General features: G+C 41.1%; 1 protein-coding gene and 1 non-coding gene across 9 annotated transcripts in view; both read left to right on the plus strand.

The window, feature by feature from the left end:
- The first annotated feature begins 606 nt into the window (after positions 1-606).
- Positions 607-710, plus strand: LOC122205743. Its single transcript, XR_006196244.1, has one exon. It is a non-coding gene; the product is annotated as a small nucleolar RNA U13 (small nucleolar RNA).
- A 19,184-nt stretch (positions 711-19,894) lies between these two features.
- CCDC171 (coiled-coil domain containing 171) overlaps positions 19,895-22,707 on the plus strand; it is a 302,971-nt gene continuing 300,158 nt past the window's right edge. For 4 of the 8 annotated variants that reach the window (XM_042913067.1, XM_042913074.1, XM_042913073.1 and 1 more), the window contains exons 1-2: positions 20,425-20,509; positions 22,272-22,326. The gene's annotated coding sequence lies outside the window, so the exon portion shown is untranslated. Of the gene's footprint in view, positions 19,914-20,424; positions 20,510-20,536; positions 20,833-22,271; positions 22,327-22,707 lie in introns of those variants that run through there. The other 4 variants (XM_042913069.1, XM_042913068.1, XM_042913071.1 and 1 more) reach the window with 4 other exon arrangements.

The raw sequence follows: 22,707 nt of genomic DNA on the forward strand, positions 1-22,707 counted from the left end.
GTAAATGAGAAAAGAAATTTACTACATTTTCCTCTGTAAAAGCTAGCTTCCCACCTGAAACCAGACCCTACTTAAAGTTGTGTGTTGGGGAAATCTTAACCTTTGCATGCAGTTTAAAGTGTTAACATAGATAGAGTCATATATTGGATAAGACATCCAAATTATTGAATCGAAAATAGATTTTTGCCTCTTACTATGATATCTGGACTTCCAATTATCTAAGTGATAAGAAAAGTCAAACTTGAGTTTCATTCAGGAGGGTGGAATAAACCCTGCCCACTGAATACATTTTATTTTTTTTTAATTTTTTTTTCAACGTTTTTTATTTATTTTTGGGACAGAGAGAGACAGAGCATGAACGGGGGAGGGGCAGAGAGAGAGGGAGACACAGAATCGGAAACAGGCTCCAGGCTCCGAGCCATCAGCCCAGAGCCTGACGCGGAGCTCGAACTCACGGACCGCGAGATCGTGACCTGGCTGAAGTCGGACGCTTAACCGACTGCGCCACCCAGGCGCCCCTACATTTTAAAGGGACCATGAGAAATAACATATAGGTGTCTTTTGATTATATCCCACTGGTTTGCTCGTTTCATATACCACTTGTAGATCCTTTTGTAGCTTATAAGCGTGATGATTGAGCGTTCACACTGCTGGGTGACACATGCCTCCCTCAAACCTTGTTACAATATTGGCACATCACCCATCCGATATGAAAAAGAAATACCTCTTACAGTGCTCACTACCAATGCAAAAACAGGCTTTCGGTTAAAAAAATAGGAAATTAGTAAGAGAAAGATCATTTATTAATGTAAAAATAATTTCTAATAAACAATCCGTCAAAAGTTTATATAAAGGGAGTAAAGGTCGGGGGTGTCTGTGTGGTTCAGTTGGTTAAGCATCTGACTTTGGCTCAGGTCATGGTTTTGCCGTTCGTGGGTGCGAGTCCCTCAACAGGCTCTGTGCTGACAGCTAGCTCGGAGCCTGGAGCCTGTTTCGGATTTTGTGTCTCCCCCTCTCTCTCTGACCCTCGCCTGCTTGAGCTCTGTCTTTCACTCAAAAAGAAATAAATAAGCATTAAGAAAATTAAAGGGAGTAAAAGTAAGAATTATTTCACATTAATGTCACAAATAAGATAAATGTTGTTGCCCCTTTTATTCAGAAATTTTCTGAGAATCCTATCCAAGGTAGTAAACTAGGTAACACAAGTGAATTATAACTACGAAGACTGAAGAGAAAAAACTCTCTGGCATTCCTGGCTCAGTTGGTAGAATTGAGTTGATTTCAGAGCTGTGAGTTGTGAGTTCAAACCCCACATTGGGGATAGAACTTAGTCAAAACAGTCATTATTTAGAGGCAATATAATTATTACCAAAATATTCCAAGAGAATGAACTAAATGGACATTGGCATTAAGTCTGAACTATCTTAAGGTAACCATAAGAGGAATATATTAAAAATGAATAGTTACTCTATATATTATATTTACATATTCATATTATTATATTTATATAAGGATGAACAAACAATAGGCAAAACAAATCTGTCTGATAGAGGTTAGGAATTTAGAGTAATAGTCATGATGGGGCGCCTGGGTGGCTCAGTCGGTTAAGCGGCCGACTTCTGCTCAGGTCATGATCTCGCGGTCCGTGAGTTCGAGCCCTGCGTTGGGCTCTGTGCCGACCGCTCAGAGCCTGGAGCCTGTTTCAGATTCTGTGTCTCCCTCTCTCTGACCCTCCCATGTTCATGCTCTGTCTCTCTCTGTCTCAAAAATAAATAAATGTTAAAAAAAAAAAAAAAGATAGAGTAATAGTCATGAGTGAGAGGTGGTCCAGTTAGAGAATGTAATGGGGGCGGGGAGGGGGGGCGGGAATCTCATTTACAATAGAAAAATCCAATCCAGGGGCCCCTGGGTGGCTCAGTTGGTTAAGCGTCTGACTTCAGCTCAGGTCATGATCTCACAGTTCGTGAGTTCGAGCCCTGCATCACGCTCTGTGCTGACAGCTTAGAGCCTGGAACCTGCTTCAAATTCTGTCTCCCTCTCTCTCTGCTCCTCCCCCGCTCATGCTCTGTCTCTCCTTCAAAAATAAACAAAAACATTAAAAAATTTTTTTCTAATAAAAAAAAGAAAAATCCACACCAAACAAAAATAAACCCTTAAAACCTAGTAATAAACTTAATAAGAATTTCAAAGATTCATAGGACAAGAGCTATTAAGGTTTACTGAAGTACATAAAAGAAAGTCTAGAATAAATGGAGAGATATGACATATTCTTGGATGAGAAGACTCAATATTGTAAAAATGTCAGTTATCCCCTAAGTAATCTATACATTTCATGTGATTCTTTGATAAATGGATTCTAAAGTTCCCCTGAATAGTTTCCCATCTCATTTAAAGAAAAGGTCTTATTTCCCTTCTATTATTCCTCATATCTCAGCTCTCTATTTACTCTCTTTAGCCATACTGGCTTTCTTCTTACTTCTTCAACATGCCAGGTAAGCCTCTGCTTTATATTCTTTGCAATTGCTATTCCTTCTTTCTGGAATGCTCTCTCCTTAAATAGCTGCATGCTTGCTCTCTCACCACCTACAGGTCTTTGATCAAATGGCATCCATTCAGGGAGGACTTCCTTGATCATCTCATCTAAAGTTGGAACAACCACATCTGCCCACGACCCACATGCATTTCCTTTCCTTGGCTTTTTTTTTCTTTTTCATAGCACTTATGCCTATCTGTCGTGAAATATATTTTTTTTGCTTTCTTGTTTATTGCCAGTATCAAGTGTTGACCTCCTCTAACACACACACACACACACACACGCACACATGCACACGCAAAACCTGTTGATCAAAAAAAGTCAGCTTAGTTTACTTTTGTTTAAGGGAGAACATCGTAATGACTGAATCTAAGGAGTGCCTCAAAATGAGGAAACTAGGGAAAGGTAAAGAGACTTAGGGCCTGGGCTAGCTGATTTAGACTGGTCTTTCAAGGTGAAGAACTCGTTGGGAAAGAGCAAAGTTTATGAAATAAGAGTTTTGGATTAGTGGCCTCAGTGAATCAAGAATGTTGAAGTGAGTCTTGATGGGCTAGCTGTTTTGATAAATAAGCATTTTCGTCCCCTCGCATTATGTTCCCCAGCCAGCAGCTAATATATTGCTTTGTTATTAGTTAACACAGGGACTTGAGAATTATGTCAGTTTGAATTCCCAGTTTCCCCTTTTATCATTCTTCAGGCTAATCGGGAAGAACCTTGTCATTTGGGGATATCATCAAACCAGATATATGACATGTTTGATATGTTGATATATGACATGTTTGATATGTTGTGGTTGAGTGTATTTTCTTTTTTTCTTTTTAAGTTTATTTATTTTGAGAGAGAGAGAGAGAGAGTGCAGGCAGGTAGGGGGGCAAAGAGAGAGGGAGAGAGAGAGTCCCAAGCAGGCTCCATACCATCAGCGCAGAGCCCGATGCGGGGCTTGAACTCACAAACCGCAAAATCAGGACCTAAGCTTAAATCAAGAGTCAGACGCCTAACCAACGAAGCCACCCAGGCACCCCAAGTGTATTTTCTGATGGGAGTTGTTCCAATCTCTACAAGTCCTGACTTTTCTTGTTCTTGGTAGAAGGTCATCAGGACGCACAGTGACTGAACAGCAGCATTTAAGATTCTGGAGTTCTGCACTTGTACATTGCAACACGAACAGATGTTAATCTAATTTGGGTAAACATATCCTAACTAAATTAAGAAAATAGATTCCATTTCAACTACAAAGAGACCACAGAACCAGATATTTAGGCATTAGACAAATTATTTGATTTCATGTTATCTATATTTGTTTTTCAGATCTTTCTCGTGATATAAAGGGCCCTGGAGAAATCTGCAAAAATATAAGAACAATATTATTTCCCTTACAGAGCACACAGTCTCCTTCAGGAAAAGAGTATTATGTCTAATGACTCTATGTTTTGAGCTATCATCTGTCTAATCTCATGAAATTCTTAGGGGAGAAGTTCCATGGCCTTGGACACATTATTTAGTTTTACTATTTTCTGAACCCTAGCATGTAGGATTAGTCCTATCTTTCAGGCCTTTTGCAAAGCATAAGATGAAAAGTTTGGATATAGAAAAAGGCAGTCCAAAAAAAAAAAAAAACCCTTCAGTTTTTAAGTTTTTTTAAAAAATTTTAAAATGTTTATTTTTGAGAGAGACAGAATGTGAGCAGGGGAGGGGCAGAGAGAGAAGGAAACAGAATTCGAAGCAGGCTCCAGGCTCTGAGCTGTCAGCACAGAGCCTGACACGGGGCTCGAACTCACGGACCACGAGATCATGACCTGAGCCGAAGTCGGCCGCTTAACTGACTGAACTACCCAGGTGCCCCCCAGTTTTTAAGGTTTTTTAACTCAAATCACAGATATGTTTCCCTCCTTGTTGAATTAAATTATTTAGGTAATTAAAAAAAATTTTTTTTAGTGTTTATTTAATTTTGAGAGAGACAGAGACAGAATGCGAGTGGGTTGGGGCAGAGAGAGAGGGAGGCACAGAATCTGAAGCAGGCTCCAGGCTCTGAGCTGTCAGAACAGAGTCTGACGCGGGGCTCGAACTCACGAGCTGTGAGATCATGACCTGAGTCGAAGTCGGACACTCAGCTGACTCAGCCACCCAGGAGCCCCTAGGTAATTTTTTGTTGTTGTTCTGGGAAGGGAAATTTGTGGGCTAAAATAAATGCTGGGTGATACCAAGGCTTATCCTGAAAGATGACAGGCTTATCCTGTCAATTAACCAAGATAACATATCTCTGTCCATTCTGTTGCTAGCAGTCAGTTTTTGTGCCACAAATTTAATACCAATTGCAAGGGGCCAACCAATGATATGTTCTTGATGATGATTACTGTATGGCGTTGCAATATTACATATTACATATGATGGCGTTGCAATATTACATAAGTGTCGCTGGTGTCGAGAAATGATATTTGTAATAAAGAGATAGCTAGGTAGCTCTAAAGTAAAAGATCTTGTGGTGAAGTACAGTAGTGTGCCTTTTGCGTAAGATCTATAAAAGTGAAACAGTCTTGGAATATACTCCATCTCTTTCTGAATCTTCTCCAAGCTCTATTTCTATTGGTTGCAAAGGCTAGCTTCTACAAAAGCTTCCTACAGTGAGTTTGTCAAAATGCAAATTTTGAGAGCACAGCTCTTCACATGCTGCCTTCACTCCAGATACCAGCCACAAATGTGGGGGTCTCCAGGGTGACTCTCTCTTCTGACCAGTTGGCTACAAATTGAGAAGGTCCCATGGCCACCTTCAGGTTTGAGAATTTACTAAAGAGACTCACGGAACTCACTAAAATTGTTACACTAATGATTGCAGTTTTATTATAGCAAAAGGCTACAAATGAGAACCAGCCAAAAGAAGAAATGCAGAGGGTGAAGCCCGAGAGAGTTCCAGATATGAAGCTTCCATCATTCTCAGGGATGTGTTGCCCTCCCGGCAACTAAGTGTGAAAATACTCAGAGAACTAACCAGGGAACTTTATCTGACCTTCAGTGTCCAGAATTACTATTGAAGTTTTATGACATAGGCATGATTGATTGAATCATTGCCTGTGTGGTTGAACTCAATCTCTAGGCTTCCTTTCTTTCCCAGAAGTCAAGATGATGTCACATGACTCAAAACCCTAATGCTGTAAGCACATGGTCGGTCTTTCTGTCATGGCCACCCCCATCTGAGTCACCTCACCGGGGGTCCACCATCACACCTATATCACTCAGGAAATTATAAGGGTTTAGAGATTATCTCCTAGGAATTGAGGCCAAAAGCTAGCCAAATTATTTATTACACAGTCCCCAAGTATTGTTTCTTTGGAGGGGAATATGATAAGGGATTTCTGGCTGCCTGGCCTATTGTGTTACCCTAAAAAATGTCACTCTGTCACTCTGTGTGGCGCTTGGGTGGCTCAGTCAGTTAAGCATCAGACTTTAGCTCAGGTCATGATCTTGAAGTTCATGAGTTCGAGCCCTGCAACAGGCTCTGTGCTGACAGCTCAGAGCTCAGATCCTGGAGCTTACTTTGGATTGTGTGTCTCCTGCTTCCTCTGCCCCCACCCCCACTTGTGCTCTCTCTCAAAAATAAATAAGCATTTACAAAATTTAAAAAAATGTTTAAAAAGTCACTGTGATTGAACTCAATTACCCAGGAAATTAATTTATTACAAGGAACCAGTATAAAAGGAAAATGAATGGCACCCTAAGGAAAGCAAATATGAATTCAAAAGTTGATTTGGTTTTGTGTTTTAACCAAATCACAAGGAAAATGTAGCCAAGCGTTAGACTTTTACCAAGAAGTGACTAGGAATGCAAGAAGCATTACTGAGCATAGGGATTTAATAGATATCATAGTTAATTAATAATCCCAAACCTTAAAGCAACCAAGAGGAAATAAAATGGCTTGGTAAATGACAAACACAAGCTTGCTGATGGAAGCAAGGCAGTCTGTACTTCCAGTCATCCAGATTTGATTTCATGAGCCTTCTCTGGAAGTGATGTACTTCATGCAGTCATCTTATCAATCTGAAAGTCTTACGTTGTAGCTGTCTCCTCCTGATGTTGTCGTTTCTGGTTAGTACAGTTTTCCAGTAATTTACGGTGACTTAAATTTCTTTAGTAGAGATGTGGTTCTAAGAAATAACACTCTAGATTTTTGCTGTCATGCTTGTTGTTTACAGTAACTGATCAGATCCTTTTCAACAAGCCTCAAAGGCTGTATTTCTCTGAAGTCTCTTCCTCAAGATGAAGTTAACGTGGGACTAGAAGGCAGTAGAAGTCTTTCTTGAGGTGTAACAGAAAATTAATATAGAAGGATATAATCAATGATTATCTTTTGAATAGAAACATATTATGAACAGGAAGGAGACTCCAAGGCTTTTCGATTTGTACCACAAAGTGTATTATGATGGTCCCTGATTGACAAAGGCATGGGAAGTTAATAGCCTAGAAATGAAATCTTTTTGGAGACAATTACTGTAGCAATTCTTGGACATGAACAAAAATATATTTCTTTTTTTTTTAACGTTTTTTTTTTTTTTTTTTTTTTTTGTTTTTTTTTTTGGGGGACTGAGAGAGACAGACAGAGCAGGAACGGGGGAGGGGCAGAGAGAGGGAGACACAGAATCGGAAACAGGCTCCAGGCTCTGAGCCATCAGCCCAGAGCCTGACGCGGGGCTCGAACTCACGGACCGCGAGATCGTGACCTGGCTGAAGTCGGACGCTTAACTGACTGCGCCACCCAGGCGCCCCCAAAAATATATTTCTAAGATATGTCAGTCAGTGACCGGTCAGGAGACAGAAACCACATCAGTTTTTTTGAACAGGGAAAATTAATATAAAAAAATTATCACTTAAAAAAAAGGAATTATTAACTAGGAAGGGGTAGAGATAAGAGAAGACTCTAAGGGATCCAGAACAGCAGGTACAAAAATGTAGCTACTACCTCTAGGCTGAAGGAAAAGGAGTGATACGGGAACCTAATGACTAAGGAAAGAGCCTCCTTCCGCTCTCCGCTCACTCCCCCGAAGGCTGAGATTCAGACCTCTTCAAAGGGGACATGACTACCACTTGCACAGCCACACAAGCTGCTAGGGGTGAAGAAACTTGCCACAGGGGTCTGTAGAGGTGATCTACCATTGCTGGAGAGTATTGGCAGACTGAGTCAGTCTGTAGAAGTATCTAGCTTTTGCCAGAGGATGTAGGTGGGCTGGACCTTGTCAAAGGAGCTTTAAGAAGAGAGCACAGGCTGAAGGTACAGCTGGAGTGCCTGTATTGGTTTCCTGTGTTCAAGAATAATAATGGAAGTTGAGAGCCCAAAGGAAAAGTGTCTTCCTGCTGCTGTGGCCATGCAGTGTCACTCCATTGCCCTCTGCTGATCAATCATAACATCTCATCTGCTGGCAAAGGAGAAGTGATTGGAGGGTCCAGTACTGGAATCACAAATCAGGGCAACAAAGTACAGATGTAGAGCACAGCAAAAATATTAAACTGATAACTGGTGCAGAAGAAGTTCACAGTCATTGAAAAATACCAATAATTTTATTTTTATCCTCAATTCCATAAAGAGTTATCATAATAATGTTTTAAGTTAATTAAAATTTGGAGAATATCAAAAAAAGCCTAGTTGTTTCTACTTTCTTGCATAAGTTGAGGGAATGAGCCTTTGCCTTGAATTGGTTGCTATTCGAGCAAACTCAAAGTTTTGATTTACAAGAAAGCTTAACAGTTGTTTTGAATTGGGGACGTGAATATGGAACGAAATCAAGAAGAGTTGTCAGAGGTGATAAGATACAAATGTGAGCCATTTTATTCAAAGACAAGAAATAGTGGTACACATAATAAATAGGAAACACACAACAATAGGTAATAATGTTATTAGGAACTTAACTTTTTTTTTTTAAACTTCTTATCAAAATGATTCAGAAGCATGCCAAAAATCTAGAGAATTAACTGAATATTTTAGGACTGAAAAATAACTCTTGTTTATCCGAGCCAGAATAGGCTGTTTTACAGAAAAAAAATGCAGATTCTAATTTTACTTTTTGTTTTCCACCCATATAATAATTTAAAGAATACCTAAACCTTCAAATTTGTGTCTTATTACTTTATTTATTTATTTATTTGTGTTTTATTTTATTTTTTAATGTTTACTTATTTTTGAGAGAGAGAGAGAGAGAGCATTAGCAGGGGAGGGGCAGAGAGAGGGAGACAGAGGATCTGAAGCAGATTCTGTGCCTACAGCAGCAAGTCGCATGTGGGGCTTGAACTCATCAACCGCGAGGTCATGACTTGAGCTGAGGCCACACGCTCAACCACTCAACCCGCTGAGCCACCCAGGCGCCCCTAAAGCATTTTTAAAAAGATTTTTGAACTCATGCCAAAAGTTCTTAGTGTCTAGTTTTTCTTATTTAAGGATCAAAGCTATTGCCTAAACTCACCTCTGTAGTGCCTTACAGTGAAGAAATTAAGGAAGAATCTTTTCTAGAAAGATTTTTAAAGGTGGGTTTTGCTAGCAAGGAACTTACTAGTGTGGCTGGATTGTTGGGCACAGTGTGGAGGAATGTCTTGAGGCAAATTATAAGAAAGCTGTTAGTCCCGATAAATAAACTGTTTAGTTCACAGCATTATCTTCTAGGAATAGGTATTTTCTGGACAAATAGGTGAATTACTTTTGCTTGGTGTAAGTCTTATTTAATATATAAGCAAGAAAGCATGCTTGGTGTCATGAGGGTGTGACACGTGGGCAGGGATCATGTTGGTTTCACTTTTCACCTGTGTCCCCTCACTAAAATGTAAGCTCCATGAGAGCAGAGAGTTTTGGGTATACTGCTTGCTTTTATATCCCCAGAATCTGCAATATCTAGCAAGTGTTCGATAAATATTTTTAACAAATCTAAATTAATAAGTGCATAGAATAACGAATAAAATTTTGGAAAGTGAGGAGATGATCTAGCAGTTCAAAAATGTACTACAAAGTTACAATACTTAAAACAGTGTCATACTGGAACATAGATCCATTGAACAGAGTAGAAAATTCAGAATATATACATATAGAGATGTACGTACATATTTATCCATCTGTATGTATATGTATATGTATAGATAGGTATCTTCCAAACTTTTACTCCACTTTAAGAGACATTTTCTCAAGTATATTTTTTATTTTTTTATTATTATTTTTTTTAATTTTTTTTTTTCAACGTTTTATTTATTTTTGGGACAGAGAGAGACAGAGCATGAACGGGGGAGGGGCAGAGAGAGAGGGAGACACAGAATCGGAAACAGGCTCCAGGCTCCGAGCCATCAGCCCAGAGCCTGACGCGGGGCTCGAACTCACGGACCGCGAGATCGTGACCTGGCTGAAGTCGGACGCTTAACTGACTGCGCCACCCAGGTGCCCCTAAAGTATATTTTTTAAAAGGGAAGGGAATTATCTCATGGTTGCTTCTGAGCCGACCACTGCTTCTCTGTAAGCCCCCACAACGCTTCTGTGTTCCTTTGGGTGCTCACAACCTGGAATTCATTAACTGCACATTCCTCCTTCATCAGTGCTGACCTCTCCACAAGGGCTTCTTTAGAGAACTAGCAGAGGGTAATAAGGGGCAGGCCTAGCTTTCCTTCATGAACTGGTTCTTACTTCATCAACAACTCCAACTACAGAGTTGTTAATTTCTCCAATGGAGTCATGACAGTTAAAACTATACATTAGGGGCACTTGGCAGGGTGTGCTCATTTGGTAGAGCATGCAACTCCAGATCTCCAGGTCATGAGTTCAAGCCCCACGTTGGGCATAGAGCTTACTTTATATTATTTATTTTTTATATTTTTTTTAATGTTTATTTTTTGAGAGAGAGAGAGAGAGAGAGAGAGCACAAGCACGAGTGGAGGAGGGGCAGAGAGAGAGGGAGATACAGAATCTGAAGCAGGTTCAAGGCTCTGAGCTGTCAGCACAGAGCCCGACATGGGGCTTGATCCCAGGAACTGGGATATCATGACCTGAGCTCAAGTCAGACGCTTAACTGAGTGAGCCACCCAGGCGCCCCAAGCTTACTTTATTTTTTTAAGTTTATTTATTTATTTTGAGAAACAGCGTGTGTGAGTGGGGGCAGGCAGGGAGCGAGGGAGTCCCAATCAGGTTCCGCACTATCAGCGCAGGGCCTGATGGGTGGTTTGAAGTCACAAACCTCAAGATCATGACCTGAGCCGAAATCAAAAGTTGGATGCTTAAACAACTGAGCCACCCAGGCACCCCTAAAGCTTACTTTAAATAAAAAACCCATACATTAAATGTGAGGTTTCATGAGTTTGGGGACAAAGATGCTCAGTAAGTTATACACTTCTTGGGGGTCCAATATGGACTCACTTGGTTTCTAAATTGTCTCTTTATTCCTCACATCCACCTCTCTTCTGCATAGTGCCTCCTTTTTCCTTTTCGGAAAGCCTAACTTCTAACCACGGAGACTGGTCTCACTGTGGGAGACATTCTCCTCCCCGGAAGTATGGTTCTTTAGATTTGAGTTATTTCATCTAGGACAATAGCTCAGAGCCTCAACAGAGAAATGTAAGGTGAGCTTTGGGAGATGAAATTCTGTCCGGCAGTCGCATACATGCAGGTTGTTAACAAATCTGGACCTCTTTCAGATCTTCCCACCCAAGATAAATGCACATACTCTCTTTACTTCTCTGGAAGTCTATCGTGTGAGTAACTATTAGATTAGAGATATGTACATTCATGTCACTTAAGGATAAATAGAGAATGCTTGCCTATATTTGCAAGTAGAAGAGAAACACTTTCCTATTACATATAATTTGCAAGAAGATCACTATTCATGGTGAAGTAATTACTTTACATTGTTTTGCATACCAATTTTAGTTGCTTTCTTCCATCATTGCCCTCACTAACCCCCTTCAACATTTCTGCTTCCCAGCTGTGCTTCTTAGATTGGTTGGGAATAATAATAATAAAAAGGCTCAATACTTATCAACATATTTCTTATAGGATGCCACCTCACCTATAAAGACTTGGCTATAGCTTTATAATAATTCTTTGTAAGGTAAAAAAAAAATTCTTTGTAAGGTTATGCCAAATGCTATGGGGATTCATCTTCCCCTTGTGGGCTCTCCTGTGTGAGGGTCTATTTCTCTCTCTTCTCTGCTTCTGCGATCCTGCCCATGAGTAGCTCATGAGTCCATTTAGCTCTCCATCACATCTCTGCCCTTCCTCTCCTCCTGGATGTAGTCTCTTCTCTACATTTACTTGTGGAGTTTATTCTGCCAGTCTTCAGGTCATTTTATGAGTTGTTTATACTGATTTGAGTGTTACGTAGTTACATTCATGGAGAGGTGAGCGTAGTTCTTCCTACTCCACTATCTTCCTTGAGGACTTCCCTGAAGTCGAAGTTCTTCTTTGTAAAGTAATGAATTGAATTCTTAGGCTTGGCAAATTCTCCGCTCTAATTTCTGTTGGACAATGGTGGTGTAACAGTGGTTTCATGCTTCCTGGAATGTAAGATTAAAATGGCATTTCTAGATGTTACCGAACTTCATTAATGATCAGAGAAATGCAAATTAAAAGAACATTAGAACAATGATGCATCACTTTGGCCTATCAGATTGGAAAAGTTTCAACACTGCAAAAATATCTAGTGCTGGGGTGCCTGGTGGCTCAGTTGGTTAAGTGTCTGACTTCCTCTCAGGTCACGGTCTCATGGTTTGTGAGTTCGAGCCCCGCATTGGGCTCTGAGCTGACAACTCAGGGCCTGGAGCCTGCTGCAGTTTCTGTGTCTCTCTCTCTCTCTCTCTGCCCCTCCCTGACTCACACTCTGTCTCTCTCTCTCAAAAATAAATAAGCATTAAAAAAAAATGTAGTGGGGCGCCTGGGTGGCTCAGTCGGTTAAGCGTCCGACTTCGGCTCAGGTCACAATCTCGCGGTCCGTGAGTTCGAGCCCCACATCGGGCTCTGGGCTGACGGCTCAGAGCCTGGAGCCTGCTTCCGATTCTGTGTCTCCCTCTCTCTCTGACCCTCCCCCGTTCATGCTCTGTCTCTCTCTGTCTCAAAAATAAATAAACTTAAAAAAAAAAATTAAAAAAAAAATGTAGTGCTGCCAAGGGCAGAGGGAAGCAGACATTCTCTCACAGTGTTGTTATCTCTTTATTTCTTTCTTTATTATTATTATTATTATTATTATTTTGCCTTTATTTATATTTGAGAGAGACAGAGACAGAGTGCAAGCTGGGGAGGGGCAGAGAGAGAGGGAGACACAGAATCTGAAGCAGGCTCCCGGCTCTGAGCTGTCAGCACAGAGCCCGATGTGGGGCTTGGGCTTGTGAATGGCAAGATCATGACCTGAGCTAAAGTCGGATGCTTAACTAACTGAACTACTCAGGCGCCCCATCTTTTTTTTTTTTTTTTTTTTAAGTAATCTCTACACCCAACGTGGGGCTTAAACTCATGACCCATGATCTCTTGATCAGATGCTCCACCAACTGATCCAGCCAGGTGCCCCACCTCAATTTCTTAAGTGACAATGTATTATTGGGACAAATGATAAAGGTATTTGCATTTTTGAAAAAAAAGAGGATAAATGTGAAACCACTTAGCATAGTGCTTGACACATATATTTAATAAAAAATGTGTCAGAATTCAAATCTTTTATATTAACCTATATATCTTAAAACTTAAAAAAAATTTTTAATTCCAGTATAGTTAACATACAGTGTTATATTAGTTTCAGGTTTACAATATAGTGATTCAACAATTCTATATATAACTCAGTGCTCGTTGTGGAAGTGTGCTCTTAATCACCCCCCACCTATTTCACCCATCCCTCTACCCACCTCCTGTCTGGTAACCATCAGTTTGTTCTCTATGGTTTAGAGTCTTCTTTCTGGTTTGTTTCTTTTTTTTTCTTTGCTTATTTATTTTGTTTCGTAAATTCTACGTATGAATGAAATCATACAGTATTTGTCTTTCTCTGACTTATTTCGCTTAGCATTATACTTTCTAGACCCATCCATGTTTTTGCAAATGGCAAGATTTCATTCTTTCTTTTTCTGGATGAGTAATATTCCATTGTATATATACCACACCATCTTTATCCATTCTATGAACATGTGGGATGCTTCCATAATTTGGCTATTGTAAATAGTGCTGCAATCAACATATATCTTTTTGAGTTTGCATTTTTGTACACTTTGGATAAATACCAGTAGTCTAATTACTGGTAATATGGTAGTTCTATTTTTAGTTTTTTGAGTAAGCTCCATACTGTTTTCCACAGTGGCTACACCAGTTTGCATTTCTACATACAGGGCATGAGTTTTCCTTTTTCTCCACATCCTTGCCAACACTTGTTGTTTCTTGTGTTTTTGATTTTAGTCATTCTGACAGGTGTGATTTAGATTCACATTTCCCTGATGATCAGTAATGTTGAGCATCTTTTCATGTGTCTGTTGGCCATCTGTATGTCTTTGGAGAAATGTCTGTTCAAATCTTTTGCTCATTTTTTTAGTTGGATTATTTTTTTGGTGTTGAGTTGTATACGTTCTTTATATATTTTGGATACTAACCCTTTCTCGAATGTGCCGTTTGCAAATAATTTCTCCCATTCTGTAGGTTTGTCTTTTAGTTGATTATTTCCTTTGCTGTGCAGAAGTTTGTTATTTTGATATAATCCCAATAGTTTATTTTTTTGTTTGTTTCCCTTGCTTCAGGAAACATATCTAGAAAAATGTTGCTACAGCTGATGTCAGAGAAATTACTGTCTGTGATTTCATCTAGAATTTTTGTGGTTTTAGGTCTCACATTTAGGTCCTTAATCCCTTTTGAGTTTATTTTTGTGTGTGGCATAAGAACATGGTCCAATTTCATTCTTTTGCATGCAGCTGTCCAGTTTTCCTGGGACTATTTGTTGAAGAGACTTTTTCCCATTGCGTAGTCCTACATCATTTGTTGAAGATTAATTGACCATATAATCATTCTTAAAACTTTTAGGGGTGTCTGGGTGGCTCAGTCGATTAAGCAACTGGCTCTCGATCTTGCCTCAGGTCATGATCTCACAGTTCATGGGATCGAGCTCTGCATCAGGCTATGTGCTGACAGTGTGGAGTCTGCTTGGAATTCTCTCTCTCTCTCTCTCTCTGCCCCTCCCCACTCAAAATAACTTAAAAAATTAAAAAAATGTAGTTTAAAAATTTTTAAAAATTTTTACTATAAGTCCTTGTCTATGTCTTACTACATTTATTCCCCCAATGTTTTGTGTTTTCCATTGCTATGTGAATGAAAGGGAGGATTTATTGTTTAAAAGGAGAAAGCAAGGCTGGAAAGGCAGGTAGGGACAAGACTAGGGGCCCTTGATTGATGAGGGAGGGGGAAGAGTTAAGTTTGGTTTTTTTTTTTTTTTTAATGTTTATTTTATTTTTGAGACAGAGAGAGACAGAGCATGAATGAGGGAGGGCCAGAGAGAGGGAGACACAGAATCTGAAGCAGGCTCCGGTCTCTGAGCTGTCAGCACAGAGCCCGACGCGGGGCTCGAACTCACGAACTGTGAGATCATGACCTGAGCCGAAGTCGGCCGCTTAACCGACTGAGCCACCCAGGCGCTCCAAGTTTGGGTTTTATGCAGTAAGGACTGAGGAGCCATTAAAAGAATTGATTGATAGGGTAACATAATCTGAGTTACAATGTGATAATTATATATGTAACTCTTATTTTCCACCAATGAACTTTTGTTCAAAACAAGTCCTCCCAATTTTCTCCTTTCCTCTATAAAAGGATGCTCTCTTCCTTTTGTTCACTGGACTTGCCTATGATTCACCATAGTTGGCATGTTCCAAGTTGCAATTCTTCTGCTATTTCTGAATAAACTCATTTGCTGCTTGATAACCTCTGTTGTTTAATTTTTAAGGTTGACAATGCTTTGGAAGGGCCATTTCTGTTGTAGCACACAGAATGGGGACTGAAGGAACAAAGGACCAGAGCCACTGAGAGAAACAATTATGGTGAGGTCTTGTAGTTCTGAGAATTGATACCAAAGCAGCATAATAATCAAGCACCTGGTGTTTGAACCTTCTGAGGGAGGTTATTGAAGGGTCAAAAGGATGCGGTTCATCTGGTGCTTAAAAAACCCTGGGGCTCACATGCATAAAATCAGCTCATAACACTCCCCTAGTGTCAGAAAGGTACACATGTGCCCTTAGGCCTGCTTTTGATTTTTTTTTAAGTTTTTGATCTTCTTCTCATATTTACCAGGTTAAAAATGCTGTAGGTGTTGAGTTGTCAACTTATAAAAATGTTGAGAATTTGCACAGAAAGGTGGGGAGAGTGAATTACATTAGGGCCACAGCACAGGTTCTGATCGCAAGCGTCTGAATATGAAGCAGTAAAGAAATGCATACATGAAGATGTTTAGTAGTAGGTATAGAAACAAGACAGGAGAGTTAAAGGAAGTAGGATTTAGTGATTCTTAGATGTAGGAATTGGGAGCTTGAAAAAGAAGAAAGATTCTTTGAGTTTTTTTCTTTTTCTTTTTTAAGTTTATTTATTTATTTTGAGAGAGCAAGTGAGAGAGAGGGAGAGAGAGAATACCAAGCAAGCTCAGCACTGTTAGTGTGGAGCTTGATGGGGCACTCAATCCCATGATCCGTGAGATCATGATCTGAGCTGAAATCAAGAGTTGGACGCTTAACTGACTGAGCCACCTCAGTGCCCCCTGAGTTTTTTTCACTGGGGTGTCTAAGAGATAAGTTAAAAAAATTTTTTTAAAATATTTATTTAGTTTTGAGAGACAGAGAGAGACAGACAGACAGACAGAATGTAAGCAAGGGAGGGACAGAGAGAGACGGAGACACAGAATCTGAAGCAAGCCCCAGGCTCTGAGTTGTCAGCTCAGAGCCTGATGTGGGGCTTGAACTCAGAGTGAGATCATGACCTGAGCCCAAGTTGAACGCTCAACCAACTGAATCACCCAGGCATCCCAGAGATTAGTTTTATAAATAAGTAGAGGAGCGGTTTTGGGGGGGGGGGGCTCCATGAGGAATTTAAGAAAGATCGTGTTTAGATATGTTGAATTCAATATTTCCAGATATTATTCAGATGAGAGCTAAAAATTCACAACCACAGGGGTGCCTGGGTGGCTCAGTCAGTTGAGCATCCAACTCTTGATTTTGGCTCAGGACACGATGCCATGGTCATGAGATGGAGCCCTGAGTCAGGCTCCACTCTGAACATGGAGCCTGCTTAAGACTCTCGGTCTCCCTCGCCCTCTGCCCTTTCCCTGCTCATACTCTCATGTACTCTCTCTCTTTCTCTCAAAACAAAACGAAATCACAACCACAGCTGAGTTTATGATATTATATGTCACATGGACACAGGGATGGATGACATCACCGAGGACACTTATGTGGTGATATGTGAAAGTTGAGGGCAGAAACTAAGAAACTATCACCTTGAGGGGCAAGAAGGAGATAACAGTTCTCTGAGCAGCAAGCAATAAAAAGGTCAGAGAGTCGGAGAAACCAAGAGTCTTACCTATGCTGGCGAAAAATCAGAGGAGGATCAAAGTGTCAGTGAATTCAAGGGGTCTGGGATTTAGCAATGAGGTCATTATTGACTTTGGAAGCTGTTTTGGTGGGGTGATGGGGATGAATTGAATACTACCTTGAAAGTAAAAAGAACAAGGTGATTATCGGGACTTTTAAGGCTAAAAGGGGAGTGAATTTGAGAACATCCTTATGTACAGCTTTTTGTAAGTAATCTTAGGCAAACAGAAACAGCAGAGAATTAATCTTGTAACTATTAGAAAAACATAGGAAACGTCCAAATATTTTAAAACAGTCTGATTGTGTAATTATTATAACTTTTCTGCTCAACACCTTTTGTTAGCTTCATTGCTTGATAAAGTAAGTATAGTAGTAGTCCTCCCTTGTCTGTGGGGGATATGTTCCAAGACCCCCAATGGATGCCTGAGACTGGAGATAGTACTGAATCCTAGATACTCTATGTTTTTTTTTTTAAATTTTATTTTTTTAAATTTACATCCAAATTAGTTAGCATATAGTGCAACAGTGATTTCAGGAGTAGATTCCTTTGTGCCCCTCACCCATGTAGCCCATTCCCCCTCCCACAACCTCTCCAGTAACCCTCAGTTTGTTCTCCATATTTGTGAGTCTCTTCTGTTTTGTCCCCCTCCCTGTTTTTATATTACTTTTGTTTCCCTTCCCTTATGTTCCTCTGTTTTGTCTCTTAAAGTCCTGATATGAGTGAAGCCATATGATTTTTGTCTTTCTCTAATTTCACTTAGCATAATACCCTCCAGTTCCATCCATGTAATTGCAAATAGCAAGATTTCATTCTTTTCGATTGCTGAGTAATACTCCATTGTATATATATACACCGCCTCTTCTTTATCCATTCATCCATCAATGGACATTTGGGCTCTTTCCAGACTTTGGCTATTGTTGGTAGTGCTGCTATGAACATGGGGAGGGGCATGTGTTCCTTCGAAACAGCACACCTGTATCCCTTGGATAAATGCCTAGTAGTGCAATTGCTGGGTTGTAGGGTAGTTCTATTTTTGGTTTTTTGAGGAACTTCCATACTGTTTTCCAGAGTGGCTGCACCAGCTTGCATTCTCAGATGTTTTTTCTTATGCATACACACCTATGACAAGGTTAAATTAAAAATTAGACATAGTAAGAGATTAGCAACAATAATAATGAAAGAAAAATTATAATAATACATTGTAATAAAAGTTATGTGAATATGGTCTCTGTCTCTCGGAAAAAATATTTATTGTACCCTACTCTTTTGATGATTAAAAAATGTGATGAGAGAAGCAAGGTGAAGGATGCAGGCATTATGACATAGAGTTAGGCTACTACTGATCTTCTGAATATGTGTGAAGGAGGATGATCTGCTTTCTGACCTTGTTTGACCTCAGGTAATGGAAGTCCTGGAAAGAGAAACCATGGATAAGGGGGACTAGTGTATGACCTAGAAGGTCCTTGTGATCTGGGGTTGGCTTACTTCTCCAGCCTGTTAGCTTACTCCGCCGTCTTCTCCCACTCTGAAGACTTCGCACAGAACTTCTTCCAGTTTTCCAAATAAATACTCCTGCTGTTTCCTGTGCTGGCCTGTGTAGCTTCCATGTCTTCCAGTTCCTTCTCAGCTTGATGAATCTATAACCATCTTCCCAGAGTAAGCTAACTGTACTCTTTAAAGCCTTTGGGGGTGCTCGTGGTTGTTTATTAACATTTGCCTGTTCTGATTCCCATTGTACTTATGTTAAATATCCTGTATTTCTATCACCTAGCTCCAAGGTAGGTATATAGTCTGTATTCAATAAATACTGAATGAACAAATAAAGATTGCAAGGCTTCATTCTTGGCTTGAAAAAGTGCAGTAATACCTTTGCCATTTATCCTTGCCATACAATATTCAACTTTGTGATTAAAAAAACTTTTTTTAATGTTTTATTTTTTGTATTTTTGAGAGAGACACAGTGTGAGTGGCAGAGGGGCAGAGAGAGGGAGACACAGAATCCAAAGCAGGATCCAGGCTCTGAGCTGTCAGCACAGAGCTGGAGGTGGGGCTCGACCCCAAGAATTGGGAGATCAAGACCTGAGCTGAAGTCGCCCCTCGACCCACTGAGCCACACAGGAGCCCCAATTTTGTGATTTTTTAAAAAACATAAATAAGTCTTATAAATATTTGAAACTTGTGAAGCCAAACAAGCCCTAATCTCATTAGTCTGTTGTAATTTTCCACTGCATTTCTAAATGTTAGAGCGGGCTCGTTTTTCCTTTCCATAAACTCTTTCCTTTGAAGTAATTATCCTCTTTCTGGCAAAATTAATAGGAAGGGGGACGGGCTTCCTTTTTTAATCTAAGTGAAAACTCAAACCAATTGAAGTTTCAGTGTTACAGGAATCAAGGATGTTTTAATCTCAATTTATATTTGCATTTATGACCGTTGGCTTTCCCCAAGGAGACACGGAAAAGCCGGCCCCTACACCTGGTTTCAGGTTGATTACAATTAACATGGCACAATTTTAGCATTAAAGGTTCATTTTGTATCAAACGCCTTTTTGTGCGGAGGAGGTGGAGGTGGTGAAGACAAAATCCTCAATCAAAATCCCCGCCAAATTGCATTGTTCTTTGGGGAACAGGCTTTCAAATGCCAAGGAACAAAAGAGGGTTTGGTTTTCCAATCTTCCTGGGGCGGCAGCAGATTGTGAAGCAGCGACCGGAAGAAACCAAAGTATAAATTATCAACTGGAGGAAGGCGCGTGTGTGTGCGCGTGCACTAGGGGGCTTGGAGGAAGACTGGAAAGAGATGGGAGCACGTTAAGGCTCTAAGGACTTTTTTTGCAAGGTACCTCGTTACGTAATATTTATAATGAAAGGCGCTGCAACAGTATCAGCGCGCTGACCCGTATTTTCCCGGCCCTGTTTACCACCCCAAGCTGGGCTACAATGGGGATGGGGGGAGGGAACAAGAAGCGTCTGGCAGGCAGAGAGCAGGCTAAACAGCGGGAAACCAGCCACTTGCGCAGAAGCGGAGTCCCGAGAATTTCCGCCAGGCTTTGGCACCAATCCACAGACCCCGAAGGGCTCCACTGGCCTTAGGATCCGCAGTTTAATGCACAATCGGGGATCCAGCCTCCTAAGATTTTTTTTTTTTTTTTTAGTAAACGCGGAAAGGGTTTAAGGCTTAGAAAAATGCACTGTCTGTCGGCTCTCGGATTCTAAGACTGGGATTCTGAAGTCCTGGGGACCTCACGCTGAGAACAGCACATTGGAGCGTGGGCCAGGCCGTTCTCGCGGCGGGAGGGACGGGCGCGGCGCGGGAATGCGCGCGGGCACGGGCGCGCCGCTTCTCAGCAACGGCGCATGCGCCTGCTCGCCTTCCAGCGCGGCCGCGCAGCTTCGCGGGCTTAGCTCTTCCAACTCGAGCTCGGCTTTCTCCGAGTGCGTATCCCGGAGCTTCGGGCCGCGGGAGGCGGGAGGAGAGAGGTCGGCTGGGGCGGGGCCGGGAGGCCTGCGAAAGTCTGCGAAGGTCTGCGAGGGAAGCCCAGTCTCCGGAAGTGGCCGTTGTAAACACCGTCTCCCTAGGGCTTGTCCACTCCTGTGCCCCTTCTCTATTCGTTCCCCCTCCCGGGTCCTAGAGTCCGTCGGGTTCCAACAGTTTTTGCTCAGACCCCCGCGATCGGCCTAGACCTCTTTCTACCATTGAGATTTGGAGCTGCCCCTGGGGTCTTGGGTGTCTGTCTGGACCACGGGAGCCCCCTGAGGTAACCACGGGGTGTGGGGGCTTCGAGGCGAACGACTTGGTCGGGGAGGTGTTGAGAGGAACGGTATGGGTGGCTGCAGTGAGAGTTATGGGGAACCCCGAGTTAGTTTGTGGTTGTCCTGGGACTGTTGCTGTCGTTTGTGGGGACACGCCTCCAGCTCCCTGGGCTGGGCCTCTCCGCATATTTGGGGGAAAGATCCCCTTGGAGCATCTTAATCTGAGACCGCTGCAGAGGTACCCAGAGGACTGAATAGGGACCCAGAGGGCATGCCCTTGCTTCTAAGGTTTACAACTCCTGACTACCGAGCTATTCCCCTCCGATAATCAGTAAGATCTTGGAGGACAAGGACCACGTCTTTTTCATCCTTAAAAAAAAAAAAAAATGCCAGCCACACATTAGACACTTTATAAATGTTTGATAAATAAAGAATGAATTGTGTTAGGCTGTTATCTGTAGCTTCCACTGCTTACTTTCAGGACTCTAACAGATGTAGAAAATTTGGCTGTTTTTCCAGGGCTGTACATTTTCTACAGAAGTAGAGCCTCCTTTTGACTGTTCTTTATTTCATCGTGATAATTATCCTAGGCAAATAAATATTTTTTCATTTTAAGTAGATCTCTCATGATTCTGCGTAAATTTACTCACCAATTTCAGTTGGTGCTCACCTCTTTCGAATACAAAACACATCGATGTTTTGTATAGTTCACATAATTTTGGAGAGAAGATCCTCCCATTTGTCACCTCCCATTTTGTCACCTGTTTTATTGAAGAGTTAGTGCCTAACAACAACAAAACGATGGTAGAGCAGAAATTACAGTGGTTTCTCATGAAATGAAGAAGAAACAAAGGCAGTGCAACCTGCTAAGAGGAAAGAAGGGAGTAGTTTTAATCTGGAGCTTTGTGTATTAGTCCTGGTATAGAGTTTTATCAGCCTAGTAACCTAAGGCCAATCACCTAAGCTTACTAGACATTAGATTCCTTATCTGTGAGATTTAGGAGGATAGACTTGGTCTTTAAAGTCCTATTTAATTCTAAAATTCTTTGATTGTCTCAGCCCCCTTGTCATGGTTTGTTTTGATGAAAGAACCAGACATCTTTTTAAAGGTGAAATATAGAAATCTGCAGATAGAATTCCCCAACACAGATGTTATTATTGAAGTCAGCATTGTGTTATGAAAAAGGGTGGGCTTAGGAGTCAGCCAGAGGTGAATTTGAATTCTAACCCTCCCATTGAATATCTTTATGCAAGTTACCCAGCCTCTCCAAGCCTTAGTGCTCCTTATCTGTGAAATGGGCATAATCATCTCATAGACTGTTGGGAGGATTCAGTGACATCAGGGTATGGTTAGTGCAGTAACTGGCACATAGTAAGTGCTCAATAATAGTGGCTTTTATCTTTTCATTCCCCCCTCCTCCCTTTTCCCCCTGGATCTGTACAGACACACTAAGAGATGAATACATTCTGGATGATCCACTGAAGGACTCGACTGTGAGGTAGGAAAACTTTGTACCAGCAGTGGCTCTGAAATCTAAAGTAGAATTGTGTTTCTGGCTGGTATTTACTCTTAGGATGTCTAGATCATTGATCCCTTGGTCTCAATTGCCCCATTACCTATTTCTAAATAACTTGTTATTGAAGAAGGATATACATAATATCCCTCATCTATTTTAGTAGGAATGGTGAGAATAGTCCAACTCCACTACCAACAGAAGATTAATCTATTAATACATTAACATAAAAAGCTGAATTAAACTTTGCCTTTATCGATCACTGCTACAGGATAGCCTGGTTTGGGCCCAAGCCTGTGGTAGTGCATTTGGATTGAAAATCCACTGGAGATCTGAGTCCTCCTTCATTAGGAAGCCCCTGACTTG

This window comes from Panthera leo, chromosome D4, assembly GCF_018350215.1.
Source record: "Panthera leo isolate Ple1 chromosome D4, P.leo_Ple1_pat1.1, whole genome shotgun sequence".
In the NCBI taxonomy this organism is placed as follows: Eukaryota; Metazoa; Chordata; class Mammalia; order Carnivora; family Felidae; genus Panthera; species Panthera leo.